The 10,000-nt window shown below is 43.6% G+C and overlaps 1 protein-coding gene across 1 annotated transcript in view; it reads left to right on the top strand.

The window, feature by feature from the left end:
- LOC106603281 (prospero homeobox protein 1) overlaps positions 1-10,000 on the top strand; it is a 76,538-nt gene that overhangs the window by 16,605 nt on the left and 49,933 nt on the right.

The raw sequence follows: 10,000 nt of genomic DNA, 5'->3' as shown, positions 1-10,000 counted from the left end.
TCATCACATGGCTACACAACACAACACAACACAACACACACACACACACACACACACACACACACACACACACACACACGCACGCACACACACACACACACGCACACACACACACGTCACACACTTTGCATCTCAAGAAACATGCCCTTGTTCTGTATCCCTGGCATTTGCATGGTGATTGGGGTTACGGTTGGGTGTGTGTGTTTTGGTTGTGTGTGAGGGGTGGGGGTGGGGGTGGGGAGGGGTAACGCACAGGGGCACACACACCTCAGGTCTGTGTTCCGATAATCTTTCATGTTGCTGAGCAGATGTCCAGCATTCATTTATGGATTTACCATCCCTCCCTCCCATCCCTCTCCCTTCCCGTCTCATCCCCTCCCTCTCTCCCTCTCTCCTTCCCTCCTCTCCCTCTCTCTCCTCCCTCCCCTTCTTTCCCTTTCTCTCCCCCCTCCCTCTCTCTCTTCCCTCCCTGTCTCCCTCGTGCCTGTCCCCCTCTCATACTCTGTCTCCTCCCTCCCTTCCCTCCCTCTCTCTTCCCCTCTCCTCCTCTCTTCCCCCTCCCCATCCACCTCCTTCTCCTCTCTGTTCCCGTACACCTGGCGATAGGTTCAGGTTTCAGATGTTATTGTCTCGCTTGCACTGCACACACACTGCACACACACTGCACACACACTGCACATTACACATCACACACTGCACACACATCACACACAGATACACAAACTCACGCACATGCTATCCGCCAGGTGAGAGATAGGCCAAAGCTCAAGGTCGACATATGAAGCATTCAGGAGGAGAGGTACAGAATGTGTGTGTGTGCGTGTGTGCGTGTGTGTGTGTGTGTGTGTGTGTGTGTGTGTGTGTGTGTGTGTGTGTGTGTGCGTGTGTGTGTGTGTGTGTGTGTGTGTGATCTCTGGTTTCTTAGAAGAGATATCCCCCTGTAGCAGGAAACAGTGATAGGATGACTCAACCATGGTCACTGTGTTGTACCTGACCAACGGTGGCCCCCCCATTAGGGCATTAGGGGTGGGGCCCCACTGGTGATTGGTAAAAGAAAATATCTATATTATAACATTCATGGATTATGTTTTAAATGCTCATAAAAGTATGGTAAATGTGTACATTTTTCTGTAAAAAAAAATAATATATTGTTCAAAACAAGCTGTTGAGATACTTACCGCTCTGCCCCTCAGTGACTGCCAGGCAGCTCCGCTTCCGTGGGTGCACAGGTCATGTGAGCATTGCCTGGATTGCTTTACCAGCTATTTGCTTCGAGGGGGAACTGGCCCAATGAAATCGCAGGATTTCATAGCATAAATTATAACACCACTAAGTAAATGGACCATACTGGGACGCTGAAATGTGGGTTCGTTCAGTCAGAACTTCTAGTCTCCCTCTTACTGAGTCTCCTGCTCCAGACGGCTTACTTCCACACGTGAGACTGGAGCTACTCTATCGGGTACAGATGGCGCTAAAGCAAAAAAGCTAGTTGTAATTAACTTGTAAAAAAGCCTGGGATCTGATAAACCGGACATCCAACCAGAGTCCAAGGACAGAGGGATACACTAGCTAGAACCTTCTGGTAGGACCAAAAAAACTGGGTGTATCAAATGAATTAGCCAGCTACAGTAATTTTTTGAAAAATGTAGAAATAATTTGGTACCTTTTTTGGGGGGGGGTTCAAATAAAGCAGTTATCTACCTTTGATAAGCAGCTAGATATTGCTAGCTGGTAACTTTCTAGCTAGCTCCCATGACAATTTCAAGTCTTTTTAAACTAATATCTGACGAACTCGGCAATATTAAGTTATTTCATAATAAAAGTTAAGTGGCTTGTGCATCGTGCTTAGCGACATTACGTTGCCTACTGTGGTTACTTCCGCTAAAAGTTTAGTGATTATGCTGCGGTACTTAAGAGGTAATTTATGGTTTAGTACGGTACCCTGCGTCACTTCTTCATTTCTCCAGACCACCACAAGGGGGAGTTAGAGCACTGATTATGCTTTTGTTGTCCTATTGTGTCTCTAACTGACAATGAATGTGTAACGTAAACCTAAAAAGAAACTTGATAATTGTGCACGACTTCAGTATTAGTTAGATAATGTGATTTCACTTATTGCATCTGCATGCTGCTTGTTGCGTTCTCCGTAGGGCACTCGTTAGTTCTGACTCCTCGGTGTAAATAGTATCATCTTATCCGTTGAAAACAGTGGCAGCATGTGCAGCAGTGGTGATTCGGTGTATTTATACTGTTGTTCAAATGCGCAAATTGTTTTATACATCTTCTCAAAGAAACTACCGGTAGTTGGAAAACTTGGCATCATATTTCTGTCATTCTGCTTTGTTGACAACTCCAACCATTTTGCTTCCCGGGTATTCAGCCAATCAGCGGCCACTACTGTGCCTGACCTAAACACACTCCTCACCTAATGACTGTTTTCCACAGGCCAGAATACATGTTAACTAGATAGTAGAACGACAAAGAGATAGGGTTGAATACATGTTAACTAGATAGTAGAACGACAAAGAGATAGGGTTGAATACATGTTAGGTAGATAGTAGTACGACAAATAAATAGGGTTGAATACATGTTAGGTAGATAGTAGAGAGACAGGGAGATAGGTTTGAATACATGTTAGGTAGATAGTAGAGAGACAGGGAGATAGGTTTGAATACATGTTAGGTAGATAGTAGAGAGACAGAGAGATAGGGTTGAATACATGTTAGGTAGATAGTAGAGAGACAAAGAGATAGGGTTTGAATACATGTTAGGTAGATAGTAGAGAGACAGAGAGATAGGTTTGAATACATGTTAGGTAGATAGTAGAGAGACAGAGAGATAGGTTTGAATACATGTTAGGTAGATAGTAGAGAGACAAAGAGATAGGGTTTGAATACATGTTAGGTAGATAGTAGAGAGACAGAGAGATAGGTTTGAATACATGTTAGGTAGATAGTAGAGAGACAGAGAGATAGGGTTGAATACATGTTAGGTAGATAGTAGAGAGACAGGGAGGTAGGGTTGAATACATGTTAGCTAGATAGTAGAGAGACAGAGAGATAGGGTTGAATACATGTTAGCTAGATAGTAGAGAGACAGAGAGATAGGGTTTAATACAGGTTAGGTAGATAGAGAGACAGCGAGATAGGGAGGTAGAGTTGAATACATGTTAGTAGATGGTACATAGTAGATAGTAGAGAGATAGGGAGATTCTTATTTTAACACATTTCTGTGATATGCTTCCATTATATTATTATGAGTACATTCAATATTGTTATGAGTGACTGCATTCAGTACTCTATTGAGTGACTACATTCAGTACTGTTATGAGTGACTACATTCAGTACTGTATTGACTGACTACATTCAGTACTGTATTGAGTGACTACATTCAGTACTGTATTGAGTGACTACATTCAGTACTGCTATGAGTGACTACATTCAGTACTCTATTGAGTGACTACATTCAGTACTGTTATGAGTGACTACATTCAGTACTGTATTGAGTGACTACATTCAGTACTGTTATGAGTGACTACATTCAGTACTGTTATGAGTGACTACATTCAGTATTGTTATGAGTGACTACATTCAGTACTGTTATGAGTGACTACATTCAGTACTGTTATGAGTGACTACATTCAGTACTGTTATGAGTGACTACATTCAGTACTGTTATGAGTGACTACATTCAGTACTGTTATGAGTGACTACATTCAGTATTGTTATGAGTGACTACATTCAGTACTGCTATGAGTGACTACATTCAGTACTGTTATGAGTGACTACTTTCAGTACTCTATTGAGTGACTACATTCAGTACTGTTATCAATCAATCAAATGTATTTATAAAGCCCTTCTTACATCAGCTGATGTCACAAAGTGCTGTACAGAAACCCAGCCTAAAACCCCAAACAGGAAGCAATACAGGTGTAGAAGCACGGTGGCTAGGAAGAAGGCCAAAACCTAGGAAGAAACCTAGAGAGGAACCAGGCTATGAGGGGTGGCCAGTCCTCTTCTGGCTGTGCCGGGTAGAGAGGAACCAGGCGATGAGGGGTGGCCAGTCCTCTTCTGGCTGTGCCGGGTAGAGAGGAACCAGGCTATGAGGGGTGGCCAGTCCTCTTCTGGCTGTGCCGGGTAGAGAGGAACCAGGCGATGAGGGGTGGCCAGTCCTCTTCTGGCTGTGCCGGGTAGAGAGGAACCAGGCTATGAGGGGTGGCCAGTCCTCTTCTGGCTGTGCCGGGTAGAGAGGAACCAGGCGATGAGGGGTGGCCAGTCCTCTTCTGGCTGTGCCGGGTAGAGAGGAACCAGGCTATGATGGGTGGCCAGTCCTCTTCTGGCTGTGCCGGGTAGAGAGGAACCAGGCTATGAGGGGTGGCCAGTGCTCTTCTGGCTGTGCCGGATAGAGAGGAACCAGGCTATGAGGGGTGGCCAGTCCTCTTCTGGCTGTGCCGGGTGGAGATTATAACAGAACATGGCCAAGATGTTCAAATGTTCATAGACGACCAGCAGGGTCAGATAATAATAATCACACGAGTTGTCGAGGGTGCAACAGGTCAGCAACTCAGGAGTAAATGTCAGTTGGCTTTTCATAACCGATCATTGAGAGTATCTCTACCGCTCCTGCTGTCTCCAGACCTTACGTGTTTTATCTGTTAGTTTGCACCTTGTTAACTTGTTTGGGGTTTGTCTTGTCTTTGGTTCTAGTCAGCTCAGTCAGTCAGGTCAGTCAGTCAGTCAGGTCAGTCAGTCAGGTCAGTCAGTCAGTCAGTCAGTCAGTCAGTCAGGTCAGTCAGTCAGGTCAGTCAGATCAATCAATCAGTCAGTCAGTCAGTCAGTCAGTCAGGTCAGTCAGTCAGGTCAGTCAGATCAATCAATCAGTCAGTCAGTCAGTCAGGTCAGTCAGGTCAGTCAGTCAGTCAGTCAGTCAGTCAGTCAGTCAGTCAGTCAGTCAGGTCAATCAGTCAGTCAGTCAGTCAGGTCAGTCAGTCAGTCAGTCAGATCAGTCAGTCAGTCAGATCAGTCAGTCAGTCAGGTCAGTCTGTCTGTCTGTCAGTCAGTCAGTCAGTCAGTCAGGTCAGTCAGTCAGTCAGGTCAGTCAGGTCAGTCAGTCAGGTCAGTCAGTCAGTTCAGTCAGTCAGTCAGGTCAGTCAGTCAGTCAGTCAGTCAGTCAGTCAGATCAGTCAATCAGGTCAGTCAGTCAGTCAGTCAGTCAGGTCAGTCAGGTCAGTCTGTCAGTCAGTCAGTCAGTCAGTCAGATCAGTTTTTGTTGTTTGGAGTTGCAGCTGTATAGTTTTACCTCAATATGAAACAGAGCAAATGACCTTAAACACCATGTAATCACACTATTTACTGTGATCCTTTTTCCAAAAACAAGGGTAAGCAGTCTGTGTGTCTGTGTGTGTGTGTGGGTGGGTGGGTGCGTGTGCGTGTGTGCATGCTTGTGTGTGTGTGTGTGTCTGCGTGTCCTTGTGTGTGTGTGTGTGTGTGTGTGTGTGTGTGTGTGTGTGTGTGCGCGTGTGTGTGTGCGCGTGTGTGTGTGTGTCTGGGTGTGTGTGTGTGTGTGTGTGCGTGCGTGCGTGCGTGCGTGTGTGTGTGTGTGTGTGTGTGTGTGTGTCTGGGTGTGTGACATCCTTGTGAACAACAAGGATGTCAGGGCCAGTTCAGCAGGGGATTAACTGAGAGAACATGTGAGTCATTAATAAACACCTGGGATTCAGAGTTTCACACAAACACAGAAACTGGGATGATTAATAATAATACTAATACTACTAATACTAATACTACTAATACTAATACTACTAATACTGATACTAATAATACTAATACTACTACTACTACTACTACTAATAATAATAATAATAATTCTAATAATGCTAATACTAATACTACTAATACTGATAATACTGATACTAATAATACTAATACTACTAATACTAATTCTACTAATACTACTAATACTGATACTAATAATACTAATAATACTACTACTACTAATAATAATAACAATTCTAATAATGCTAATACTAATAATAATAATACTGCTAATACTAATAATACTAATACTAATACTGCTACTAACACTAATACTACTAATAATACTACTACTAATATTACTAATACTAATTCTACTAATAATACTAATACTAATAATACTACTAATACTACTAATACTGATACTAATAACACTAATATGGATACTAATAACACTAATACTACTACTAACAATACTACTAATACTAATAATACCAATACTAATAATATTAATAATAATAATAATAATAATAATAATAATAATACTACTACTAATACTGATACTACTAATACTACCACTAATAATACTACTAATACTAATTCCACTAAAACGAATAATACTAATACTAATAATACCACTAATACTAATAATACTAATACTACTATTAGTACTAATACTACTAATAATACTACTAATACTAATTCTACTAATACTAATAATACTAATACCGGTAATACTAATAATACTAATACTACTACTAATACTGATACTAATAATGCTAATATGAATACTAATAACGCTAATATGAATACTAATAACACTAATACTACTACTAACAATACTAATAATACTAATAATACTAATACTAATAATACTAATAATAATAATACTAATAATAATTATAATACTAATACTACTATTACTAATACTAAGACTACTAATAATACTACTAATACTAATACTAATAATAGGCTTCCTCTCCTCTCTCTCTCTGGCCTCCTCTCTTCCTCTCTCACTCTGGCCTCCTCTCCTCCTCTCTCTCTCTGGCCTCCTTTCCTCCTCTCTCTAGCCTCCTTTACTCCTATCTCTCTCTGGCCTCCTCTCCTCCCCTCTCTCTCTGGCCTCCTCTCCTCCCCTCTCTCTCTGGCCTCCTCTCCTTCTCTCTACTTCTGGCCTCCTCTCCTCCTCTCTCTCTCTGGCCTCCTCTCCTCCCCTCTCTCTCTGGTCTCCTCTCCTCTCTCTCTCTGGCCTCCTCTCCTCCTCTCACTCTGGCCTCCTCTCCTCCTCTCTCTGGCCTCATCTCTCTCTCTGGCCTCCTCTCCTCCTCTCTCACTGGCCTCCACACCTCTCTCTCTGGCCTCCTCTCCTCCTCTCCTCTTCTCTCTCTCTCTGGCCTCCTCTCCTCCTCTCTCTCTGGCCTCTCCTCTTCTCTCTCTCTGGCCTCTCCTCTTCTCTCTCTCTGGCCTCCTCTCCTCCTCTCTCTCTGAGCTCCTCTCCTCTTCTCTCTCTCTGGCCTCCTCTCCTCCTCTCTCTCTCTGAGCTCCTCTCATCCTCTATCTCTCTGGCCTCCTCTCCTCCTCTCTCTTTGGCCTCCACTCCACCTCTCTCCCTAGCTCAAATCACATCAAAGTTTATTGGTCACCTACACAGATTTGCAGATGTTATCGCAGGTGCAGTGAAATGCTTGTGTTTGTAGCTACAACAATAATACCTAGCAATATGCTTGTGTTTGTAGCTCCAACAGTAATACCTAGCAATATGCTTGTGTTTGTAGCTACAACAGTAATACCTAGCAATATGCTTGTGTTTGTAGAAACACAAGCATATTGCCCCACAGAGCTGGATGATATGGCCAATAAATCTAGGCCTAATTAATTGGTAAACTGTTTGAATCATGGAAATAGAATGATTCATATAATTTTATAGTTAGAATATAGTGGGCAGTACCTTGAATACATTGTTGTTTGACATGACAACGAATTAGTAAGCCAGGGAGGAATTATTGACAGGGTATGAAAAAGAATGTTGGTCAGTGTTTCCAGGGGAACCTAATTAGATGTTACATTACATGTTTTCTGACCTCATGCAGCTAGCTAGCTAAAATATTCATGCTTTGCCTATTCCTCTCTGATCTAGAAGATACCGTTTCACAAACAACCTGGTTATCTAAGCCTACATCAGCACTGGTATCAGGCTGTGTTAGCTAGCTACGTTTGCTCTGACTCTTAGTACATTTAGCAAGCTAGCTAGCCAGCTAAGTATCAATTAGCATTAGCGGCTAATACAATTTATTTTAGCTTGAACTTGCTAAGAAAAGACAAACTAGCAAACAGTAAAATACACAAGCAGCACAATTGTTACCAACATCTCCCTGCGTCTATCTGACTGAACAGCAAGAAAGTGATTGTGACTTCGTGTTCATTCCTTGAGTGACAGGGGGCAGGGCTTGGCGAGGGAGGGGTGGGGCTTGGTGTGGAAGGGGGCTTGGTGATGGAGGGGTGGGGCTTGGTGTGGAAGGGGGCTTGGTGATGGAGGGGTGGGGCTTGGTGTGGAAGGGGGCTTGGTGATGGAGGGGTGGGGCTTGGTGTGGAAGGGGGCAGGGCTTGGCGAGGGAGGGGTGGGGCTTGGTGTGGAAGGGGGCTTGGTGATGGAGGGGTGGGGCTTGGTGTGGAAGGGGGCTTGGTGATGGAGGGGGTGGGGCTTGGTGTGGAAGGGGGCTTGGTGATGGAGGGGGTGGGGCTTGGTGTGGAAGGGGGCAGGGCTTGGCGAGGGAGGGGTGGGGTTGGTGTGGAAGGGGGCAGGGCTTGGTGTGGAAGGGGGCAGGGCTTGGTGTGAGTTTCACATCACATTTACAAAACAAACCTTAAAATACTGTTATAGAAGGTAAACTAAAAACCCAAACCAGTTCCTACATCAATACTGGTATATAATAAAATAGGTTTCAGTTCCAGGCCCTGAGCTTAGTGATGAGCTTAAAGGGCACTCCCCTCTTCCCCTCTTCCCTCCCCTTCTCTCTCCCCTCTCCCCTATCCTCTCCTTCTCTCCTCTCTTCCCTCCCCTCTTCCCCTCTTCCCTCCCCTTCTCTCTCCACTCTACCCTCTCCTCTCCTCTCCCCTCTCCTCTTTTCTCTTCTCTCTTCGCCTCTTTCCCCCCTGCCCTCTCTCCCTGTGTCTCCAGAGGGGTGAGATTTAGGACCTCTTTAGGGGATGGCAGGGGGAGGGTTGGGTGTTAATTGAACTTGCAGGCCTCTATTGATTGGTCCCCTGTGTCCCCTCTTGTCTGATAGATTATAGAACTGTTAATGGCAGCATGCCACAGAGAGAGGGCACAGCTGTTCTCCAGCACACACACACACACACACACACACGCGCACGCACGCACGCACACACACACACACACACGCACGCACGCGCACACACACACACACACGCTCTGGGCACTTGTCTGTGTGTGTGTGTGTGTGTGTGCGTGCGTGCGGGTGTGTGTGTGTAAAGAGTTTTGATTTTAAATCATAATTTTTAATTGTGGGTTACTGTTGAAAAGTAGGTTAGGTTAACAGAATGTGCTATACTGGTAGAAAAGTTTTACATACTATGACTGATGTGGTTGTCTTACCTAGCTACTTTAAGGATCGGTGTCCCGCTAGCGGACAACTTCCAATGAAACTGGAGGGAGCGTAATTCAAATAAATTCAAATAAATATTATGGATTTTAAACATTTAGGTACATATAAGTGTCTTATATCGGCTGAAAGCTTAAATTCTTGTTAATCTAACTGCACTGTCCGATTTACAGCAGCTATTACAGCGAAAACATGCCATGCGATTGTTTGAGGACGGCGCCACCAGATCAAAATATTTTTCCACCGGCACAGGTTTCATAATTTCACATATAAAGATTAAATATTCACTTACTTTTTGAAAATCTTCCTCTGATTTGTCATCCAAAGGGTCCCAGAGATAACATCCTTCTTTATATCATTTTGAGTAATCCACTCGTTCAACATGCAGAGAAAGAAATCTGAAAATCTACCCCTAAACTTTGTTTCAACAAGTCAAAATACGTTTCTATTTACTCCTCAGACACCCTAAAATGTAATCAAACTATATTATATCTTTCGGAAAGAAGTATGTTCAATAGGAAACCGATTTTAGCAGGTGTGCAACTTCATCGTTGCGCTCAAAGACACGGATTTCCAAGTCTGTGTCCTGATACTAAAACTATTATTTCTTATTCGTTTTTGAAG

The sequence above is a fragment of the Salmo salar genome, chromosome ssa01 (genome assembly GCF_905237065.1).
Source record: "Salmo salar chromosome ssa01, Ssal_v3.1, whole genome shotgun sequence".
NCBI classification, from domain to species: Eukaryota; Metazoa; Chordata; class Actinopteri; order Salmoniformes; family Salmonidae; genus Salmo; species Salmo salar.
The sequence above is the reverse complement of the archived record's forward strand: the minus strand, read 5'-3'. Positions and strand labels throughout refer to the sequence as shown.